Source organism: Mus musculus, chromosome 4 (genome assembly GCF_000001635.26).
Source record: "Mus musculus strain C57BL/6J chromosome 4, GRCm38.p6 C57BL/6J".
NCBI classification, from domain to species: domain Eukaryota; kingdom Metazoa; phylum Chordata; class Mammalia; order Rodentia; family Muridae; genus Mus; species Mus musculus.
In genome coordinates this window covers 64,252,581-64,276,806 of record NC_000070.6, presented here as the reverse complement: position 1 = coordinate 64,276,806, position 24,226 = coordinate 64,252,581, and the positions used below count along the sequence as shown (strand labels likewise).

General features: G+C 39.0%; 2 long non-coding RNA genes across 4 annotated transcripts in view; one reads left to right on the top strand and one right to left on the bottom strand.

Annotated features, from left to right (window-relative positions):
• Gm31115 overlaps positions 1–24,226 on the bottom strand; it is a 131,839-nt gene that overhangs the window by 9,312 nt on the left and 98,301 nt on the right. Inside the window, exon 1 of one of the 3 annotated variants that reach the window (XR_390648.3) lies at positions 17,953–19,484. The exons of the other annotated variants lie outside the window; for them this stretch is intronic. This is a non-coding gene — a long non-coding RNA (predicted gene, 31115). Of the gene's footprint in view, positions 1–17,952; positions 19,485–24,226 lie in introns of those variants that run through there. 3 annotated transcript variants of the gene reach the window in all.
• Gm11217 (predicted gene 11217) lies at positions 204–22,754 on the top strand. The gene is made up of 4 exons (NR_151546.1): positions 204–256; positions 1,603–1,676; positions 19,424–19,608; positions 21,338–22,754. It is a non-coding gene; the product is annotated as a predicted gene 11217 (long non-coding RNA).

Here is a 24,226-nt window from a genome sequence, read left to right as displayed (position 1 = left end):
TATGGCAATCTAGGTTTTATTATTGAAAGTGGTAGCTTACTTTCATATTATTGTTTAAAACTGGCATCCATGGCTTTGGCAAACGTGTTCAGAAGAGTGCAAAGAGAAAAATATGTAGGAATAATCTGTGACTTGTAGTTGGTAGTTACCTAGGGTACCCAGGTCTCAAAAATTGTAATCTCATTCTACATTCTAAAATCTATACACATCATTCCATATAAGACCATAGAAAACTCCAATGAAGCATCTTCTGGAGGTAAGAAAATGGTTACTTATAAACTAGTTGTTAAGGCAAATGACTATGTCTATGTAGCTTGCCATTTGAAGTAAGGACTTGAATATTTCCTGAGCATATTTTATTGTGGGGCTGATTCTGTTTAGATAGTGTAGATAGAAAGTTCCTTTCTATGCAAGGCACTGGGGCCAGAGGAAGCAGACAGGCAGGTGAAAGGGCATGAAGCTGAGAGCAATAGGTGCTATGTAAATTAGCTGATAGAAATGCTACGTGGAACCAGAGATTTCCTATTCAACTCACTTGAAAAGCAAAGGTAGATTACAGAAGCATGAAGCAAAAACAGAAATTTTCTATCTAGATCTGGATCACTAGAGTAGAGTAAAGAGATAAAGAAATAGTCAGTACCATGAAACAGGACATTTTCTTTAGTATTAGTGTTTGTGGAGAAGCTGAGAATAAGAAAGTACAAAGTGGTAGAGAACAACCATTGAGTTTGGAGGGTCCCCAATGAAGGAGCTAGGGAAAGGACCCAAGGAGCTGAAAGGGCTTGTAGCCCCATAGGAGGAACAAATATATGAAACAACCAGTACCCCCAGAGCTCCCAGGGACTAAACCACCAACCAAAGAGTACACATGGAGGGACCCATGGCTCCAGCAGCATATGTAGCAGAGGATGGCCATGTCTGTCATCAATGGGAGGAGAGGCCCTTGGTCCTGTGAAGGCTCCCCAGTGTAGGGGAATGCCAAGACCAAGAAGCAGGAGTGGGTGGGTTGGTAAGCAGAATTGGAGGGGGGATGGGGGTTTTTGGAAGGGAAACCAGGAATGGTTTCTTTATTTACATTTCAAATGCAAATAAAGAAAATATCTACTTTTTAAAAATGTTAAATAGAAAAAAAAAAAAAAGAAAGAAATTTTTCCCTGATGAGTGATCTTCTCAGATAAATTAAACAAAAAGAATATCAGAGACTATGCCCATGTTCTGGAAGCCACAGGGAACAGGGTATCCTGTTTGCCTCATTTTACGCAGAGGCAATGGAAGAATATTGAAAAAAGAAGATGAAGGCAGTGTGTTCAGGGGTGAGGGAGCTGGCCATCTGGAGATTCCAGGTTCTCCTTTTTCTTAAAACCTGCTGTGTAGCTTCAGGCATGCCTCCATCTCATTTAGTTGGGGAGAGTGAAACCTACTTCACAGACACAGCCTGAGGTATGGACACATAATAGGTCAAAGCACTCTTGATTTTGTTTTTTAAAAATAAAACTTTATTTTAAAATGTGTTAATAAAATGGATTAAAATAATTAACATATAAGCAAAGAATTTATATGTGTCAGATTATTTCCAACATATAATTGTAACATATCTGGCAGATGACCTCACGTATAACTCATAGGATGAAGTGATGAAGATATGCTTGCCTGCACACAAGAAGGAGTACATTCAGGTAAAGATGCCCCACTCTGTGAGAAGGAAAGGGAAGCATAGAGACTGAAAGTTGCTTAAGAGCAAGAATGAGGAAGGGTTTGTGGACTTAATGATTTTTGAGGACTTTGTAAGATTCTGAATTTCCTTGGTTTAGTGAGACATTGAAATCACGTCACATTTCCTGCTTCAGGGCCTTCAGACAAAGTAGGAGGCAGGGCTGTGATTTCCTGGGCACCATCCAGGAATGAGCATAGCACTTGGCACTGTCAAGTCACCCCACAGGCTATTGAGAGACATTGAGCATCAACTCCAAGCCTTCATTGACCCATCTTAATGCTCTGATGAGGCCCATATCCTGTCTGTAAATGGAAGACCCCCCAACCCTCACAGTGGTTCCCCCATGGCTCTTCTGTGGGAGCCATCCAGTCCTGCCCAATTGATTGATTTCTCCGGATACATCAAGGGTGGTCCTGGGGAAGGGGATCTTGGCAGGGTCTCCCCCCATATTCTTAGCTCATTTGCCACTTTGCCCTTGCCAAGTTTTTCTTCCTGTGCATTTCATCAGATCATTTCTTAGTCTGTCTCCTTAAGGCACAGTCAGAGAATCTGAATTAAGCTTCAGTCAGTCCTTGACTTCCCAGAGAAAGCGTTGTTAGGGAAGTCATCTACAAAGGCATCCTGGGCACTGTCCCAGACCCAAATCTCCCTTTCCTCTCCTCCTCCTTGCCCTCCTCCCCATCAGTCAATTAATTCCTACCCCATGTTCCTCTATGACCCCTGCTCTCCTGGTCACTGGACAAACCTTTGTGTATCCTGAAAAACTGTGCCAAGAATCTGCCCGTCATAGCCCTTCTCTTCTGCTCACTGCAGCTGGGACACTTTTGTCTAATTATCTCTGGACTTTAAAACAGATTCATTTTTCTGGAGAAGAATATATAAGATTTGGTACCCAGCTTTCACTGTACCAAAGGCAAGTCATTTGAGTAAGGGATGCTACAAGAATCTCCTACCAAATACTCACATCCACCCAGTGTAAGCCCTACCCTTAAATAATAAACTGATTCTGATAAGCAGATTTTAGCCCAGAAACTTAGAAATATCGAAGATGCAATTTGCAAACCACATGAAACTCAAGAAGAAGGAAGACCAAAGTGTGAATACTTCACTCCTTCTTAGAATGGGGAACAAAATACCCATGGAAGGAATTACAAAGACAAAGTTCAGAGCTGAGATGGAATGAAAGACCATCCAGAGACTGCTCCACCTGGGGATCCATACCATATACAACCACGAACCCAGAAACTATTGCATATGACAGAAAGATTTTGCTGACAGGACTCTGACATAGCTCTCTCTTGTGAGGCTATGCCAATGCCTGGCAAATACAGAATTGGATGCTCACAGTCATCTATTGGATGTAACACAGGGCCCCTAACGAAGGAGCTAGAGAAAGTACTCAAGGAGCTTAAGGGGTCTGCAACCCTAAAGGAGGAACAATGATATGAACTAACCAGTACCCCCTAGAGCTCGAATCTCTAGCTGCATATGTAGCAGAGGATGGCCTAGTCAGCCCTCAATGGGAGGAAAGGCCCTTGGTCTTGCTAAGATTATATGCTAAGGGGAACGCCAGGGCCAGGAAGCAGGAGTGGGTGGGTTGGGGAGCAGGGCAGGGGGAGGGTATAGGGGGCTTTGGGGATAGCATTTGAAATGTAAATGAAAAAATACCTAATAAAATGCCTTAAAAATAATAGACTGATTCTAAAGGATCTTATTGACAACTGTTTAGAAGTCATGCGTCACAGTGAGTTCAAACACTTGCCTCTTTTCATATCCTTCTTTAAGCTGAGAAATTTTTAGCAAACATTTTCTAAAACACTAACAACAACATCCCATAAGGTCACCATTTTGAGAGCACAGGTCCATGCTACATATAATAAGAAATCAAAGTGAATCTCTCCATCTGCCAAGTTATCTCCGTTTCATTGATCTCCCTCTAAACTAGGCCACCATTAGCCCTTTTTATGATTCATTATAGTTTCAGCCTAACTGATGTCCGTATTACCATTTATATACCTTATAATACATACTGCATTTGGCAGGTAGAGGGACCCATTAAGATATGTGTTATCCATAGTTTTTCTCTTCTGCTCTAGCCAACTCACTTGACCTGAAATTCAAACTCTATTCTGGCTTACAAAAAAAATTCCAAGCTTCCCTGAGCAAATGCCACTTGCTCAGCTCACCCACTTTCTTCTGCTGGAATAGTACTGTTCTGTTTGGTTATGCATGTACCACTATCTTGTGTGAAATATAACATTCTATCCATCTATCTTGTTCACATTGCTTTTACATACTGTGTGCCATCACATTTGGAATATTGTAAGAAACAAAGGGCAGTTGCTGTTTCTATCACTGTGTGGTCAACAGCACTGCCATCTCTGCCAGTAGCAGCAGCATCCTCCTTATAATTCTTTGATACCTAAAATGATATAGAAGTCGAAGAAGAATTCATAGAGGAGACTTCAAACCTAGTTTGGAATATAGAAGGCAATGAATTTTATATTAGAGTTTACAGTGCTGAAAAAAATTGCACAATCTTGGATAAAATTATATCCTTTGGAGACAACATAGAGATTGGGTTTTTAAAATAGATGGAAAAGAATCAAATATCTTACAAAATATCAAGTTCTACCAATCATTCTATAGTTAAAAGTTTCTGTAAGGCAAAAAAAAAAAAAAGAGTAGGGAATGGTTCTTGGTAGTCAATGCTATTCTTTAAGTCATTTATTGAAGGTATAACTTTGACTAATCTAGAACAAAGGCGGTTACTTTGATCATAAATATATTCAGTGTACATTCCAGTAATTACAGAGATTATTGGACTCAACTCAAGACTCCTTAGATTCCAGACTTATTTATTGTACGTAATCCTATACTGATAAAGCACATGCTGCTAAGAATATCCCAAAGATAAAGATTTTGCCAGCCATAGCTGATTTATTCTGGAATTCATCATATGTTTACAAGGAGTTTTGACTTGGTTACATTTCTTCCCCAAGGGAATGCCTAGACTAGTCTTTTCTTTATTTTCTCTTAAGCCTGGAATGTTTTATCTGTGAAACACAAAGTTTGCTCAGCATATCTGAGGACCAAATTGTTCTAAATATCATTAAACCTATAGTGAGAGAAGGCATTACTTACCCCTACCTATACCAAGCAGAAGATATGTGAACAACAGAGGCAAAAGTGATTCTCCATGAGGCCAATTGTTTAATACAACCAAGAGTTGCCCCAGTCAGTGATATGAAAATTACATCTCAGTAGTCAAGAGGACTGAATTCGAGCCTCAGTTCTTCTTCACAGTTGCTACAGTTCTCAGAGACATTGGTTCAGCCTCCCTCTCCTTTGCATTGACTGTTCTGTGGAGAAAAAATATCTGCTTGCTTGTTTAGGGTAAGTTTTAAGCCATTCAGATGGGTGTGTGCTAATATGAAACAATGATTGGCATTAAATAATTGGCAGTGATGAATCCTTGGATTTACTCATGCCATTTTATGGGTTGAGTTTTCCATGGGTCCTTCCTATATACAGAATCAAAAATGTTTCAAATTGGAGTAAGGAAGTTGGGCACAACCTACAGAGTAGCATTAGAGTCTATTACCTGTGCATCCCCTGTCTCCATTTCTGCCAGACTCATCTCCAATCTATGTGTCTGCTTCTGAGTCACAGGTAGAAGCTACTTTCTTACTGAAAAATATAATGATTGTCAGCCTTCTTACAGATAATCCAGTGAATGAGGGTCTCTGTGACTAAGTGGTCATTTTCTTCCCTCTGACCTCTGAGAATTACTCAAGGTAAACTAGGTAATGGAATAATATATATATATATATATATATATATATATATATATATATACACACACATATATATATATATAACATAATTCAATAAAAATGTGTTCACATCTCCATCTAATGTGGTGATCTGAGGGCGGGCAAGTAACTGCCCTGGGAAATCCTTGTTTTCTTTGGCTTTGTGTGTTGTGTTCCTCCCGGTTTTCAGAGTTCTGTGTCTCATATATTCAGAAAAAAAATGGCTCAACCACAAGTTTATTCTTCTGACCCAGAAAACTGTAATCCAAATAACATTTACCTAATGTCTAAAAAACATGGTGAATTAGATATTGATTGGTAGTGGAAAAGAATCAGTCCCTTCCGTTTTCTACTGATACACTGGTTGGTTCTAGGCTCTTTTTTCTTGTCTTCACAGCATTTAGGCTTAAGCCCCTGCTAGTCTCTGTGTTAAACACCTTAGATAAACATCTATTTTTTTCCTTCAGTATTTAGTCAACTATCGTCTATGCCTTTTTTAGATCTGCTCCTTTCCTTTGCAGTATATCTAGACTGGGATCACACTGCCCCTCTTTCCTGAAGAGTTTATCTGTATGCTTTCCACTTTCTGACGTTTCAGCTCTTTTTGAGCCCAGAACCCTCTACTCAGTCAATGGGCCACCATGTTCTCATCTTGGAGCAAACCCTCCAGCACTGAGAGGGGGGACATTCAATGAAAAGAAGTAATAATTCTCAGCAGGTCCAAAAAGAGAGCGCTGAGTGTTAAGAGCCAAATTTAAGAGTCAGGTCAGACCACCTGCTTTTGAAGCTCTATATGATTTCATAACCTTAATCAAATTGCTTTTTGTCTGAATCTCAGGAGCCTCTCCTGGACCACTAATTCCAGGAGAATATTAGTGGTCTCTATCATGTGGTTATGAAGAATTCATAAATTAATGGATGTAAAGCTTGCCACACACAAGGACTGTTCAGTAAAACACTATTTGTGTTATCAAATCCTTCTGACCTGTGTTTATGGATGGAAAGATAAGTGCTTTCTCCTGAGCTCAAGGAGGCCAGAATTAGGGGCAGAGAACCTCAGTCTGTGGGCACGTGACCCTCAGATGGTGATTCAGGCAGCCTGAAGCTCCAGTGAATTCCCTTTGCCTTGGGAGGGTTCCTTGATGGAGTTCTGGTGGTGGCAAGGAGAAGCTGACAAATGAGATGATTTAGTCTGCTCAGCAAAGTAAACGTGGCTCCAGGAAGTGGGAGGTAACTCAGAAGGGAAGCTACAAATGCCACTGGGGGGAGGGAATTTTCCTTTCCAAACTCAATGTGTTTGCACTTGGACTGCTTTATTTCATCAGCATGCTCTTTGGAACGTCGGCTTAAATCCATGAAAACGTTTTCTCTTTTTAAGTTTTTCCCTTTCCTCCTCTCTAGTTCCTCAAATGCAGAATAATAATAATAATAATGAAACATAAGGGAATCTAGAGAACGTCCACCCCCACCCAAGAAAAACAACCCACCAGCTCAGCACAAGTATGCATGTGTGTAAATTGTTGGCAGGAATGTAGCTTTTGATGTAAAGTTGCTAAAAGAAACTGAGGGGTTGCAGTTAAATCGTTTCCTAAAATGATCTTGCCATTGATAAATGGCCTTCCCTTTACAAAAACCCTTTATCCAGGTCAGTCCTGACTGAGGCTTTCCAAGATTCCCCCATTTCAGCCTCAGGAGGAAGGAAATAGAACTTCATCTACAACGTCCAGAAGGTTTTTCCATCAAGGGTCCCAGTTGCTGCCTATTCTCTGCTCACAGATTAGGGAAAGTGACCTTTCCTTCCTACCTTTACCAACATGGGCAGGGTGGGGGCCCAAAGGCAGACAATTTTGAAGGAGCTTCTCTCCTTGTTATATGGAATTTCTTTCAAAAGACAATGATCAGTAAGCCAGCAGGCCCTGCTTGCACTGGCCCATGGAAAGCTCTGCGGTGATGTAATCTCCCCAGACCAGAACCAGCTTACTCCAGACCAGCTCAGATTCCTTCTGACCATGAACCATTGCTGCTTTTAAACCTGTTTTGGAGAGGAACATTGTGATGTCAACAGAAAATGCCTACAAAGAGAATATTTTTCTTATTTTCTTTTCTCTCTTTTTTTTTCACCTCTCCCGAGTTTTCACCTTTTACTGTTTTTGTAAGAATTTGGCAGACTCAATAAATGAAGCAATTTTTTCCACACAAGGAGCATAAAGATTCATTGTAAACCACATGCAGGAGTTAGCATGACTGTAGTAGCCTAACTCACTTGGCAGATAATCTTTTCTTTCTGTATTTAATAATTATAAAAAATAAAAATTTTTCTGGAAAGGATTACCAAGAGAATAAATAACACCCAATTCTGTTGATATGTTTCTACAAAAATGGTTCCTCACTGTCACTCTCAAATTTTCCTGTAAAGCTCTTTTCAACCATTGGACTGAGCACAGGGTCCCCAATAGAAGAGTTAGAGAGAGCACTGAAGGAGTTGAAGGGGTTTGCAACCCCATATGTAGAACAGCAATATCAACCAACCAGAACCCCCAGAGCTCCCAGGGACTAAGCAACCAACCAAGGAGTACACATGGCTCCAGCTGCATATGTAGCAGAGGATCGCTTGTCAGGCATCAATAGGAAGAAAGGTACTTGGTCCTATGAAGGCTCCATAGAAGCCCCTGTATAGATGAATTCAGGGGTAGGAAGTGGGAGTGGGTAGGTGGGTGGAGGAACACCCTCAAAGAAGCAGTGGAGGGAGGATGGGATGGGGGATTTTGGGAGGGGAAGAAACCAGAAAAGGGGATAAGATTTGAAATGTAAATAAAGAAAATATCCAATTAAAATAAAAAACAGTGAATATCCTCACTTCATAATTTCCCTCTTCAGGATAACAACGGATAGCAATGTGACCTTCCTCATGGATTTGTCACACTACACATACATACACACACACACACACACACACACACACACACACACACGCACACACAAATTTTAGGGAAGAACTGGTAAGTTGGTACAGTACATGCCTTGCAAACTCCAGAAACCATTTGATCCCCAGAGCTTCCTCTCTGCTACCTTTCATAGTGCCAAAAGGTATTATGCAAACTGTAGGAGACAGAAACCATTAACAGTCTTGTCCAGCTGTAAATCTTGAGAGGTATTAAAGTGACCAGCCTGGCAAGATAGGCCATTCATTCAGGAGTGGCAATATAGGCGATGGTATAACCGAGACCTTTCCTGTTTAGTCAAAGACCCACTCCATAGAGGGGAACTGCTTGACTGATACTGTTAACCTGGCCAAAAAAAAAAAAAAAAAAGTGACCAAGAGGTCATAGGCCATGGAGTAAAACCTACTGATATTATTTTGGAAACTGGAAATAGTATCAAATATCTTTTAAACAATTCTCTTTATACCAGGCGTTAGCACACCTCTTACCTTTCAAAAGAGAAGCTTCTTTTTGTACCAGATAGAGGTTAACACTGGCACTCCCAGCCTCTTAAAGTACAGAGAACAAGAGACTGTGGATTACATAGCCTTATATAGGATATCTACGCCACATGCCCTCTCCATTAGTCTGAGGGAACATCCTGAAAAAGAGGACAGAATGTTGTAAGAGGCAGAGGATGAGGAAGAGCACTGTTTAATAGTGCCTTCTAGACATGACATGTCTGTGGTTTCCTACATAAAACTAATTTAGGGAATATTGTAGCCAAGATGAAAGAAGGACTCAAGGGTTCTATCCCTTGATGAGAAGCTATTGGCAGTTGATGGGCAGCTGAGGAGGAGGGAACCAGCTTTCTTTAGGGGTGTGGCTTTTGGTAGGTTGCCCATGCTCCAGTAGATGGCTCTACACCCATGCACATATGAGCAGACCCATATTTCAGGACATCCTGAAAACAATAGAAGAAGAAGAAGAAGAAGAAGAAGAAGAAGAAGAAGAAGAAGAAGAAGAAGAAGAAGAAGAAGAAGAAGAAGAAGAAGAAGAAGAAGGATATGAAGTTTTGTGAGGAGAGAAATAATCCAGGAGAAGCAGAAGGATAAAATGAAGGGGAGATATAATCAAAATATCGTGTATACAAGTTTGAACTAATCAAAAAATTTTAACAACAAAGTTGCTGTGGTATGCTTATAATTGTGGTATTTGGAAAGCAAAGACAAACAGTTCTCTGGAGCCTGCTAGCCAGCCTTGGTTCTTGCTGATGTACAAACCAGTAAAAACCCAGTCTTATAAAAAGGTAGATGACAGCTAAGGAATCTGATGTTGTAATCTAACCTCACATAGGCTTACACATCTGCATGCGTTTTCTCTCTCTCCCTCTCTCCCTCTCTCCCTCTCTCCATCTCCCCCTCTCCCTCCTCTCTCTCTCTCTCTCTCTCTCTCTCTCTCTCTCTCTCTCTCTCTCTCACACACACACACACCCATATATATATATATATATATATATATATATATATATATATATATATATATATGAACATATGATGAGACATATACATACACACACACAAAGGGCAGTGCAATCCATTCATTTCTCATTCTTTATGTGTGGTCATATATCAGTCTCTCCCAGCATAGAATCTAAATTCCAATGCATCTGGAAAAATACAAAATAACAACACAGATAGAGCCTGTGTTAACTTCCATACTACCTACCTCACCATAATATAATGTAAGGAGACTGCCTTGTCACTGCCCAACATAGCAGAAGAAAATGGTGACAGGCCTGGACTCTCAGACCTCTGGTCAATGAGGTCTATACAACTACTTGATTATAAATATTGGTTATTAATATAGATCATAGATATTGCTTGAGGTATTAGTCTGAGTCTCCCTGGCATTTGAGATCGCGGAAGAATTAGCTTCACACGTCACCCATCAGTGCATCCTGACCTGGCACTCTGCAAATTTCCAATGGTTCTTGACTCTTAATATCTTGTTTCTACATATGTTCTAGTTCCTAAAGAACAAAATCAGAGAACTTTTTCTTTAAGTCTATAAATATTTCACACTTTCATGCATGAAATATAGATTTTATGCAACAATGGAAAATGAGAACTAAAAGGTGAAATTTCTGTTGCCACCATGCAAACATCTGTAGAAATAAGAATTGCCAGTCCAGAAGTATTTCATAGCCACCTTGCTACATTTTTATAGCACCCAGACTTAGTTGCTTTCTGTCTTGATGGTTTCACCTTATACTCAGTCCTCCTTTGTCCAATTTAAGATGCAACCATCATAAATCACATTTCTAAAACACAGAAAGCTCAGAGTCGTCCATGGATATAGCTGACATTTTTCTTCATCCACTTCTGGAAGATCTCAGCTGCCTTAGGACATTTTTATTCAGTTCCACTCGTCTCTCAGAAGACGTTCTCATGGTAGGAACATCATTAAATAAATATCAAGGATGCCTATGCCTATAGCTTAGGACACACTAGGTACTACTTTAAACATTTTATGTTCATGAACTATTTTAATCCATACAACAGCTCTATCAAGTGAGTTTAGCCCACATCCTAGAGGAGAGCCATTGCACAAATAAATTAAACAACTTCATTAAGATCACAAATATACTGATAGTCCTTTTACTCAGTCCCTGGCAGTCTAGTTCGAGTGTCTTTCCTGCTAGTGCTTCTACATACTCATAAGACAGATAAAAAGATGAAAAGCTAGGTATACTGACATGTTCCTCCTCCTAACTCAAAACAAAGTCAAATAATCTAGTTACTTATAAAAATATTTAGGCCAAAGCTTTGAGGTTCCGAAAAATGGTAAAGGTTATAAGCAACAAATGGTAAGTATAAAACTATAAGAATTTAAAGAAAAGTGAAAGAATCAAAAAATCATTTTCAGAAGAGCAGAAGTAGCCTCTGGGTAGAAGGATCCTAAAGAGAATTGATCAGACTTTGGATAGTTATATGCAGGGGTTAAGTTGGGTTCAGCAAAGCAACTGTGTTTTAATGGGCCCTAATCTAACTTCCATACTTCCAGCTAAAGAACTATGGCCACCAAGCAAGCCTTTGGGAAAGAGAAAGGTGTCTGGAGGAATGATAAAATACATCTCAGTTACACGAAGCCTCTGATGCTGCAGAGGAAGAGCCTCCTCATCAGAGCCAAACATTGAGGAAAGTTTCCGAATGCACAGAGTCTTTGTTTCCTGCTTGGAAACCAGGGAGTCGCCTGTACATCTGCCCAGTGCGGCCAGCTGTAAGAACGCAGAACTCTCATCAGAACAGAGCAGACTGAAGCAATCAGGAATGGGGCACTCTGAAGGCAAAAAGGGGTTACAGTGTTCTCCCCAGACTCTCCTTCCCAAGCACAACACGTCACTCTTGTCAACAATGGAAAAGAGAAATCATTGTATATATGGAGACTAACTGAAGAATAACAGAAAGACTCTGTTGCGAGGGCTCTTTGACATTTTACATTGTTTAAAGATTCATCCTAAGAAATAAAGGTCTTATTCACTGCATGAGTTCACCTTTTCCATTTAGCAAGCGATCATATTTCACCTTTCCTTGCATCCAGATTAGCTGAAAGACTATCTCATTAAACACAGTGCTTTCTCTAAGAAGTCCAGCATCATCTATTCCTACAGTGGTAATGAAAATGTTATTCTGCAGTATATATTTACTTCAAAGCTACATTGTGCTGTTTGATGAGCATAAACCTTAGTACAAACTTTGTTGACATTTTAGAATGACACTGAAGATAGTAGAACTAACTTTTCCCTTGAAGAAACCACCATTTGGAGAAGAGCCTGCAAGTGTGTTGAGCAGAAACTTAGTTCAGCTCATAGTGTGACTCTGGGACTTTTAACTACGTCACTGTTTGCTCAGGTTGAGACATGTTCACCGATGTTGGTAGAGGGTGCTAGGAGTTCCCCAACCATCCCTGTAACCAGGCTTCCACGTGAAAGTTTTCTCATTACGTATTAATTATCTATTAATGCTGCATCACTGAGCAAGAATTAGTCCATGGACCTCACTCAACCACTGAGGTCAGGACTCAACTCACTCATGTGATAAAGGTTTTTGTTTTTGTTTTTTTTTTTCCTATTTTTCGTGTTACTGAAGGATTAGAATGTGAGTCCTCCTTGCGTATAACAATGATATCTGATTAGATTTCCTTAGTCATCAGAGAGTTTCCACTTATTCCAGATATTTACCTATGGATTCTAGAAATAGGACTTTCTGTGTTTCTTGTTAGCACTGATGGTCATCTAAAGACCTTTGATTCTGATAACACTTGATCATTATTTAAAGATAATCCGTCAATTCTACTGTCCTTTCTATTTCTGTGATAAAACACTAGACAAATTAACTTGGGTGGAAATTTTTTACTTCACTTTACAGTCCATTATGGGAGGAAGTTGGGGCAGGAACCCAAAACAGGATCATGGAGGGAGGAACTTAAGTCACAGTCATGGGGATTATGAAAGAGTGTTTCTTACTGACTTGCTCCCTGTGCCTTGCTCAGCTTGCTTTTTAAAAAATAAAACTCAGCACCACCTGCCCAGGGATATCCACAGTGAGATGGGCCCTTCCACATCAATTATTCATGAAGAAAATGCCTCACAGACTTGCCTACAGGATAATCTTATGGAGATATTCCATAATTTGATGTTTTCTCTTTCGAGGTGGCTTTTACATGTGTCAAGATGACAAACACCAGCACACTACCTTTTGCCCATCAAACATGTGTGTGTTTATGTTTGCATGTATGTGTGTATGTATGTATGTATGTATAAAAGCTTTGCTGACTTCAGCACTGGGTAATCCTTCCATCATTCTGGTCTTCCCTTTTAATATCCTGTTATTCTCCCCTCTCTATACTTTGGCCATTTCTTTCTATCTCAATTCACTTAACTCCAATAAACCATTTCATTGGTCTTTTAGGAGCTTTTAGTTTACAGTCTCTGCTACTTCCTTCTCATCTCTCAAAACAACCTACTCACACATCATTATCCAGCTAAGGTTTCATGAACCATCACACTGATGATGTCTCTGCAGATCCTGTATTTCTTGTGTTATAGTTATCTCATTGTGAGTTCTGTGTGAAACCGCAAATCATACTGAACTGCACTTGTGCCCTTCTCGACCTTGCACACTGATTGTTGGGTCTTTGCTGCAGAAGAGTAACAAAAATCACTCCGATTGGGAAAGTTCTTAATTCATGGTTTTCAAGATTTAAATGGGACCCTAACAATGTCCAAGAGTCCCATTATGCTTTTTTTCTTTATTATTTCCCTCTCTTCTAAGGTCACAGATGTCAAAGTGTCATCTCTGCACTCAAACACATAATTACGATTCTCCCTTAGTCTCAGTTTGACTTTGACTTTGACTTTTAGGAAATAGAGGAAGACCTGGCTCAAAACACCTTCAACTTCCACTTATAAAACTCATGGACATCTTTTAATTCTTACCCATTATTTCTTCCTCTTTTCTTGATAGAGTGTGAGGAATATTTATGTATCTATTTATTTATATTAATTATATGTATTCTGTCTGTGAGTGAGTATGTTTGTACCCACAGAGGCCAGGAAGGGGCTCCAGAAGACAGAGTTATTGGAGGTTGTAAGGTACCTGATGCTTGTTCTAGGAACTGAACTGAGGTCCTCTGTAAGACCATCAAGTGTGCAAAATCACCAAGCCATCTCTTCGGTGTTTAGAAGTGTTCTTTAATTCAACAAAAACTAGACATTATATTCTAGATTCTGTTCCTTTTCTTTCCTTCTGAAGTGTGTCACTACATCTATGTCCCCCTTCAGTGGTCAGTCATGTCATTAATATGATGACACAGACATAGCATTGTCTCCTTTCAAGATCTAACTCCTCCACAAACTTACACATCCCTTTCCTTTGTGCCATTGAGAATGTTCTCTAGAAATCTATGTGATATATTTCATTTTATCTCTTCTTGGACCTCTCTACCTGGTTCTTTTCCACCACACCACAGATGAAGTCTAATTATGCTGAGCATGTTTTTGAAGCATGCCTGTGATGTCTGCTGTCATTTTTAAAATTACCTGTGAATTCTTCCTGATGACTTCAGTGTACTATTCATCTTTACGTTGTGAAACTGCCTTATGCTCTCTAGATACAAATCTTGTCAGCCACATATACTGAGAATATTTTCTTAGTGTCTGTAGCTTCATTTCCATTTTTGTAATAATACCTGGTGTCAAAAACACATACTGACACTGTTACATCAGTTTCTTTTCTTATGTGAGTTATAACTTTTGTGTCATATAGAAGATAATTTTTACTCAGGTAGTGAATTTATTATCCATAAGTTTTCTTCTAAAACACCTCACATATTGTTCAAATACAGGCCTCTTTCTTCTAACACTTTTTAACAGGGAGGTTCTATTCATAGTTCTTTGTTATATTTCTATTTAATCTTTGTGATTAAATATGTGAGACTGAGATTCATTCATTGTTTTTTATTGAGTATTCATGAATTTGGAAAATCAAAATATAAGAATAGGATAATATATTAAATTGAAAAGGAAATAAATATTAAAATTCAAGGTAGAGAGAGAAATGAATATAAGAATTAATTAAAAGGAAGGAGGGAAAAGAAATGAGAAGGGAGTGGCAGGAAGAAGAGAGTAGAAGAAACAGAGAAAAGAGGAAAAGAAGATGGGAAAGAGAGGAAAAAAATGAAAGATGGAAGAGAGAGGGAGAGTAGAAACAATTGTAAGGATGTTGGCCTTCTTTCTTTCTATTCATAAAGAACAGGCTTCAGCGGAGTTCATGGCTCCAGGCATATGGTTCTTCTTTACAGGTAAAGATCAACTGGGTAACTTTTGTGGCATTTGAAAACTCATTTCTAGGCTGGTTGTGCAAAGATTAAGTGTACTTAAAAAAAATGGTTCCAGAGACCCTGAAAAGGGGAGGTTCCTAGGAATCAATGTAGGCGACCTTAGTGGAGATGCTTAATCAGTAGGGACCACCACCTGTCACCAGGAAGGATCCCTGATGGAAGGAGAGGGGTGACAACCCACTCACTAACTTTTTTACCCAAAATTTGTCCCATCTAAAAGAAATGTAAGGATGGAGAAAGACTGAAGGAATGATAAACAATAAGCAACTCAACTCAAAAACCATCCTATGGGCAAACACCAATCCCTGACATAACTAATGATACTCCATTATGCTTGCAGATAGGAGGGGCTAGCATATCTGTCCTCTGAGTGGCTATATCCAGCAGTGTAGGGAAAGAGAAACAGATACCTGGAACAGTTGAGGGAAAGATCAAAAGCCCACAGTAAGATAGAAACTCCTCCACAGAAAAACCAACAGAGTCAAAAAAAAAAAAAAAACAAAAAACAAAAAAACAAAAACAAAAAAAACCTTAGACCCCTGGGAGCTCTCAGAATCTGAACCACCAACCAAAGAACACATATAGGCAGGAATGAGACTCTCCCCACCCCACCTCTACCCTACCCACACATATGTAGCAGACAGGCAGCTCAGTCTTCATGGCTGCTCTTTCTGGTCTCAGTGGGATAGAATGCTCATAATCTCACAGAGTCTTAATATGTCAGGGTGAAGGGATACCCAGTGGATGTACCACCTACTCAGAGAAGAAGGGGAGGGGGAAGAGGGGAAGAGGGAGGGGAGGGGGGAAAGGGACTTGGTGAAGGAGAGGCCAGGAGGAAGAGCAGTATTTGGGATGTAAACAAATTAATTAATTTAAAAAAATGAATGGTGATTGGAACTAGAATACTGGCCCACTAGCTTTAAAATGTCCCAAAGGTCTCATTACTGGCCCAGAAGTCTCATGTTGTCTCATTATGTTCTCCTATGAAAGTGTAGCATGTGGAAAGTTGTGTGTCTGAGTTGAAGGCTAGATCTTTAAGCATTTGCCAGAGACTGATTTTCTCATCCAACTTTCACTGTCCTGTCAACACTTTCAGTAGAATATGTATTTATTTCTTTACCATCAGACTTTTCCTTTAGACAATGGTGATAATAGTATTGGCCACATGAAGCTCCTTGAGTAACTCAATAAGATAACATCTTTATATACTCTGTTTAATGTCTTGAGAATAATGGTGAATACATGCATATTTTATTCCTCCTTTTATTATCATCGAAGTCATCATTAAAAATGCCACGGTTATTATACTGAATATAATACTTATGACAACTATAATGAATGTGCTGGCAGTCGTAATTAGCATTATAATAAGTTTCATAATAATTGGATAACTGTGAATCAATCAGTTCTCTCCCTCTCTTTTTCATACAAATGCCACCCATATTTACTGACAGATGGCACAGTGCTCATTATAATATATCACAATTATTTGCTTAGCTATCACCTCCTACATTATGACTTAACATCAGACAAATCCTTGTTTAAATTGACTGTCAAACACCACTGACAAATCACAGTAAATTCATACTAAATTAAATTTGAATAGATGAACAGACTCATTAATACATATTAAGCCTTTCCAACTATTTTTCCCTGCTGTCTTATAAATTATATCATTTGTTTGCAGGATGTGACTAGAGTGAGTATTATTACATCATAAATAAGAGAATGTTACAAGAGACTCAAAGCATTAGTCTTAATAACAACAAATTATCACAAAGAAATGAAATAGAGTTCACTAAACGTCACCTAAAATGAGGAGCAGAGAGCTAAAGAGATGGTCTAGGGGCTACGAATTCTTTGTGCCCTTAAAGATGACCTAGGTTCAAATCCCAGAGCAAACACAGCAGCTCACAACTGTACAGTATTGACTATCTCCTCTGCAGACACCTACATGCATGCTCCGTGCACACACACACACACACACACACACACACAGAGCAAAAAAATATTTAAAGTCATCTAAAAAGCCTTAAGAGATGGGTTGATAGATACATTGTTTACTATAAGGGCATTAAAACCCAAGTTCAGATCCCAAGCACTTGCCTAAAACCTTGAGTGTTACTTATAAATCTATAATCTCAGAAATGGGGAGGTGGAGGCAAGCAGTTCCCTGAAGCTACATGGCCTCCTGGACATAGCTCTGAAATTGGATTCAGTAATCTGTCCTATCTCAAAAAATAAGGTAGACAAGGAAGACAGTGACTAAGGAAAACAACTGACATAGACTGATGGGCTCCATTTGTACACATTCATGTGCAGGTACACACACGCACACACACACACACACACACACACACACACACACACACACAGGCTTGTATAAAGTCACACATGCATGCACACATGCATGCATGCCTGCATGCATGCTTCCATGCACGCACACACACACACACACACACACACACCATCAAAAACTTCTCCACCCCATATACACCAAAGTGAATCCCACTGGGTTATTTTGGGAGGCTTGGAGCCTGCCCACGAGTCTTCTCCAAACACTCATTATCAAATCTAGGATGAAGTCATAGAAACTTACCACGAGCCATTAAGTGATTCCCTCAGCATTTTAGATTTGGAACTCCCATCCTTCTCTGTGGAAAATTTTAATGGAAATTAGATTATGGCTGGAAGCATTGGGCTGTTAGATGAAAGAGAAATTAGTGTATTTAATAAATACTCAGCTTTGTGGCTTTTAGCTACAAGCCACGTTTCATCTTCCACCAAAAAGAGGAAAATATTAAGCTCCTTCAAAATGTCAGTGAAGCTAGCCACAGAGCAAAGGTCCATGTTCTCCATAAAGTGAAATATGAGCACTCGAGAAAAATGCATGAAAAAAGGATTAAAGAATAAAAATGTAAAAATGCAAAAAAATATATTTTAGTTCTTTAAAAGGTAAATGCTACCCAAATCTTAGCTCTCACTGCTTCTTTAAACTGAGTATTCTGTTCTCAAGAAAGACTATTTTTTACCACAATTAGTAAAGAGATTTTTTAATTTTATGAGTTTTTGAGATTTCATGCAATCTGATTTGACTATAATCAACCCCCTCCCCTAACTCTCAACTGTTTGACTGCTCATCTACCATCAAATTGTGTACCCCTTCATTTTGTTTTGTTTTGTTTTGTTGCAAGCATATCACAATCAATTTATTGTGCTGCCCAAATAGTTGGATACATGGCCTTTCACACAAGCACTGTTAACATACCAGGGGCTATAGTCTTATAAAATACTGATTTTTCTTCTCCCAGCAGACAACAACTGTCAATTGTTGATGGGGCCACTAAGAGTGAAACTTCACACTTACCTTTCTTCTCTACATTGAGATTTGATCTGGCTTGGGCTTACACGGGTCTTGTGCATGTTAACATAGCTGATGTGAGCTTACAGGAGCAGCATCCCTGCTTAGTCTAGAAGACGTTATTAACTTGGAATCATTCACCATCTCTGGCTCTTACACTCTCCCTGAGCACTCTTCTCCAATCATCCCTGATTCTTGGGAAGAGGGAGATGATAGATAGATAGATAGATAGATAGATAGATAGATAGATAGATAGATAGATAGATACATACATACATACATACATACATACATACATACATACATACATACACACATACATAGATGTTCCATTTAGGGATGAGAGTTCTCCAGTTTCATATTTTCTACACAGTAGCCAGTCGTGGGCATTAATCACCATCTATTATACACAAAAGTCTCTCTGATGAAGGTTGAAGAATAATTCATCTATGGGTAAAATTATTATGTCAGTAGAAGTTGGCTCAATGCTATATCCATTTAGCAAAATACTAAAAGTAGATTCTCCCCTATGCTATGGCAAGTCCAGCCATACTAAGTGATGTTTTATTTAAAATCAGTCACAAAGAGGTTGATAACTTCCATGATGATTGCACCACCACTGTACCAGTGGAAATATTTTGTCAAACCAATTACAATTGCAGCTCCCAGAGTTCATGGCTCACTAAGATGTTTTACTTTTCTTCTCCAGCATCATGAAGAGCATTACCAGCAATATGAAGACTTAGTAAAGAAACCGACATCCAACAGACATGAAGAATTCAGATCCTGAATTTGATATTTTCAGTGGATGATCTTGTATCAAAATGTTGTACAGAGCACTTTGTGTACATGAGTATGGATTGGGCTCCTCCCTAAGAAGCAGTACAGATGAATGTGAGCATGAGAACTACCAAGGCGTTTTTCAGTTGCCACAAATACAATTTATTTTGTTTTATTGTTGTTGCTGTTATTTTTTTTTCTGTGAGAGTATATATGTTTATGAGAGAAAGTGTTTGTGTGTGTGTGTGTGTGTGTGTGTGTGTTTGACTATATGTGTTAGTGTGTATGGTATGACTATGTATGTGGCATGTGTATCTATAAATTTGTGTGTGTGTGTGTGTGTGTGTGTGTGGTGTGTTCTATGGTATATGGTATGTATGAGTTTGAAAGTACACAATGGTATATATGAGTGCTTGTATGAGTGTGTTTGTATGAATGTGTTTGTTTGTTTGTTTGCTTGCTTGCTTCCTTGCTTGTTTGTTTAGCTAGGGATCAACATCAAGGGCTGAAACTTAATTAACAAATCCTCAAATAACACATCTCAAATTCCCAGCTGCAGTCCCAAAAAGCAAAACTCATTATTCACTTTAATAATGAGTTCCCTTGATATCTATAAAATAAGATTTAGTTCTAAAAAAAATGCCATTAAGTAACTTTTTGGAAGAGTCCCCCGTATGAAACAAGGTAATATTTTATGCAGTTAACTCCAGGAAAGTCTACCGGTTGGCCTAAGTATCAAAAACCAGTGTGTGAGGCTATAAGGAAACTGTGTGTGAACAGCCCTTAGGATGGATGCTTGGATTAGAAAAAGCCAAAACTGTAATTGTACAAGTGCTGTTCCTGACTTGTGCTTGTCATAGCAGAAACAAGAAGGAAAACCAGATCATAGTTGTTACCATTACTTCTCCTGGGCAAGTTTATTATATATCCATTAAATTCTCCCAGCAATCAGATGGGATTGGTCATATTATCAAATTTAATAGAAAATGAAATCCTGCGGTGTCAAACTTACTGAGTAAACACATGTCATAAAGCACAAAACCATTCCTGCCCAGGACTGACATTCATATCCTCTTCTTTAAATCTCTTGGGTCTCCTTGCTGGTCAAGGGTGAAACAGCTCAAATAGAATTGTCCTGATGTGCAGGTGATAGAAAGGACTTCAAGTTGGAAGTTGAGGATAATTCATAACTGTATAGTATCTGACCAAGGAAGAAAGAGAATATGTTTAAAACAAAAAAACATAATCTAAATCTTTCTGAACGCAGGTTCCGGTGTGATCACAGGGCTGAACCCTAACGAGAAATCCAAACTCATTGGCTGCATTGGGTTTCTCAGAATGTTCATAAGGTGTCAAATAAAAATCGTTATTTGGGTGGTGGTGACTGAGCACTCCTTTGATCCCAGCACTTGGGAGGCAGAGGCAGGCGGATTTCTGAGTTTGAGGCCAGCCTGGTCTACAGAGTGAGTTCCAGGACAGCCAGGGCTACACAGAGAAACCCTGTCTCAAAAAAAAAAAATCGTTATTGATGAGGGGAGTGTCAGTTTAGTGGCGAATGAATCTGTTCAAAGGTAATCAATGCATCACATAAACAAGCTTCTGGTGACCTTTGATTGCCATAAAGCTTGGTGTTTCTCCAGAACTTGCTCTTTCCATTTGGACATGCTGGCTGACAGCAACAGCAGGCCTTCAACCAAAGGAAGCAACAGGCCGGAACTCATTAGTCTGTGATTTCAATTAACTATCACAAAGGAAAACAGAGAGATGACAGCAAATAAGTTACAGAAACAGAAAAACATTCGCCAGTGGGTAAACAGCTCGTCTTTTATGTTCTGTCTTCCAGCTGTCCAGCCAAGGAAACTACAACTCGCTGACAACATTAGACACATTGCCTGTTAGAGAGGACCAGGACAAAGACGCGTCAGAGGAAGTTCACCGTCTTTTGTTCTCTCAGTGCAAAAGTCACTAGCCAAGACCTCATGCATATCAGAGAGTCAAGCATCAGCTTCTCACAGGGGGCACAATAGCTCGACAATTTATTTTCATTCTCTCTTAAAAATTCTTTCTCTTTACCAATCTTTTATTTTCTGATGCGAAAGTAAAGGGTGCTGAATAATCCCTAATAAGAACAACTATAGCATAAGGATTCTGAGCATAAAGAATTGGAGAGCACAGGAAAGAGATGGCCAACAATGAGAGATGTGTATTTAATTACGTGTAAAAAGAAAGAAAGATGAGACACAATTAAACCAACACAAGCTAAGCGTAACGCATGAACAGACTTGTCTGAGTTAGGCAAAGAACACTCAAGTTCACAGACTGACCAGGAAAGAGTGCTGGCATGAATGCCACTCTGCTGCTGTAGCTAGAGAACTGCTAGTAAGATCTCTACACTTTGATAAGGGACAAAGAGAAACCAAGTAGTACATATACTTAAGTTAGAGTCACAGAGTCACTGAATTGAAATCACCTTAACACACACCCCTGTATGTTTCTTAGACCCATTGGTTCAAGTTTTGTTTTTTTTAATTTCTGAAAAGAGTATCACCTGTACCATATCATCTTGGTAAATATCATATAACATATTGCGACACAATGTGGTATTTACTAAAATGTTCGGTCCACAGTAAAATTCCAACTTTATTAGTAACCATTTGTAGGAGGCATGTAGGTCTCGACTTATCATAAGAAGTAACTAGTGATTCATCAGGAGACGAAAATTACAAGGGACTGCAGTTTAGCCTGCAAGCAAATAGAGAAAACGATGAATGTCTCAACAGATGAATAAACTCAGGTAGTCAAATTCAGAGGTCCCCATGCTCAATTCTCGCCAAGTTAACAATCATGGAAAAGGCTGCTCCCTAATTAGTCCACAGGCTTGGGAAAGGCAATGAGTATAGAGTTTTCTGTGCATGCATGAGGATTCCAGGCAGAACCCAAGGACCCACATCGTAGCTAGGTATGGAAGTATGTGTGGCCCTGAAACTGGGGGAAAAGAAATATGTGAATCTCACAGTCCACCCTGCCTAAACAAGGTGAGCTCCAGATTCAGTGGCACATGCTCTTAAAAGTTGAGATGGAAAACCTCAGGTTTACACACACACACACACACACACACACACACACACAGAGAGAGAGAGAGAGAGAGAGAGAGAGAGAGAGAGAGAGAGAGAGAGAGAGGCAAGCCTACTTAGTCTATTTGATACAAGTATGCAATATGATAATAAAAATAAACAAAAATAAAATGGGAAAATTATTTTATATTTAGATGTCATAAGACTTTCAATCTGGGTAGTTTGCTAAAAACTAAACAATAGACAAGGGAACATTTGCATGTGGTTCATCGGGAATTATACATTTGTTAGGAAACCAATGCAGAGGTTTCTCAAAATACCGAAAATATAAGTACTACTCCAACTCCACTACAATGCATCAAATTCTCAGAGAATTTACTTTTAAAATGGGATATGGAGGGAGACTACATTTCTGAGGGAAAAAATGTAACATCTTTTCTCTCAAAAATTAATAATTTATAGGAACCATTGATAAAATTGTACTGATTTAAAAATGTTCTCCATTACAAAACAGCATAAGCCATAGTGAAGACAGAAAAATTACAGGCTTCGGAAAGGTATTTACATTATGGAAAACCAGTGCAGATTAGACTCATTAACAAGTACAGAAAGCAGCAATGCAAAGTAAACATTGAAGGATGGAATCAGGCAATGAAGAAGGGTCAAAGGCCACATGAAAACATAATTATGCACACCAGAGATAATGGAAATACAAATCAGGACGATGGGCCAACATTCTGTACCAATGATTTGATAGGCATTAAGAAACTTGTTAATATCAGCCGTTGGTAAATATGTGATAAAGCTGAGCCCCCGGCCCCCGCTGATGGGACTGTGGATCAGTACAATCACAGAGGAGAGCAATTTGGCTGAAGGTGGTGACATTTAAAATGTGTATATCCAAGGACATGTGATTATACACCAGAAAAGTCCTGTGTATGTGCCCAGAGAACTGAATGCACACTCTGGCACTGTCTGTAATGGGGAAAAATTGTAAACAAATTTTATGTCTTCAGCAGGGAATGGGAAAATAAATTATGATATATCCATCCAATTTATTACAAGAGAAAAACTAAAGATAAATTAGGTTAATATCAAAAGTATAATACTAAGTTTTAAAGATGAAGAGAATTATATTTAAATTTTATTTTTATTTTGAGATTATAATGTAATTACATAATTTTCTCCCTTATTTTCTTCCCTCCAAAGTCTTCCATATACTCCTCCTTGCTCTCTTTCAAATTAATGCCCTTCTTATTTATTAGTTGCTGTTACGAGGTTGTATTTTATGAATATGAATATACATATATATTCATAAATGTAACCTGATCAGTCTTTATAATGTTACTTTTATGTGAGTTTTCAGCAATTACCATTTGGTGTTAGGCAACCAATCTGGGTCCTCTTCTTCTAGGAAGACTATTTCTCCCACTCTCAACATTCGTTAGTTGCCTGTACCTCTTTGTGTAGGATTGAGGCTTGCCCACACCATGCACTTCAGATGCAGGGTCAAAGGCCCTTGATCTGGAAGTGGCCTGTGTGTCACCTCCCTGGGAGTTAGCTTTTATGGTACCATCAGGCAACATTCAAAATTCCAAAGGTAAGGAACAAGTAACAGTTTTCTCCAGCTATGATGCCGATAGACAGCACCAGCAAAC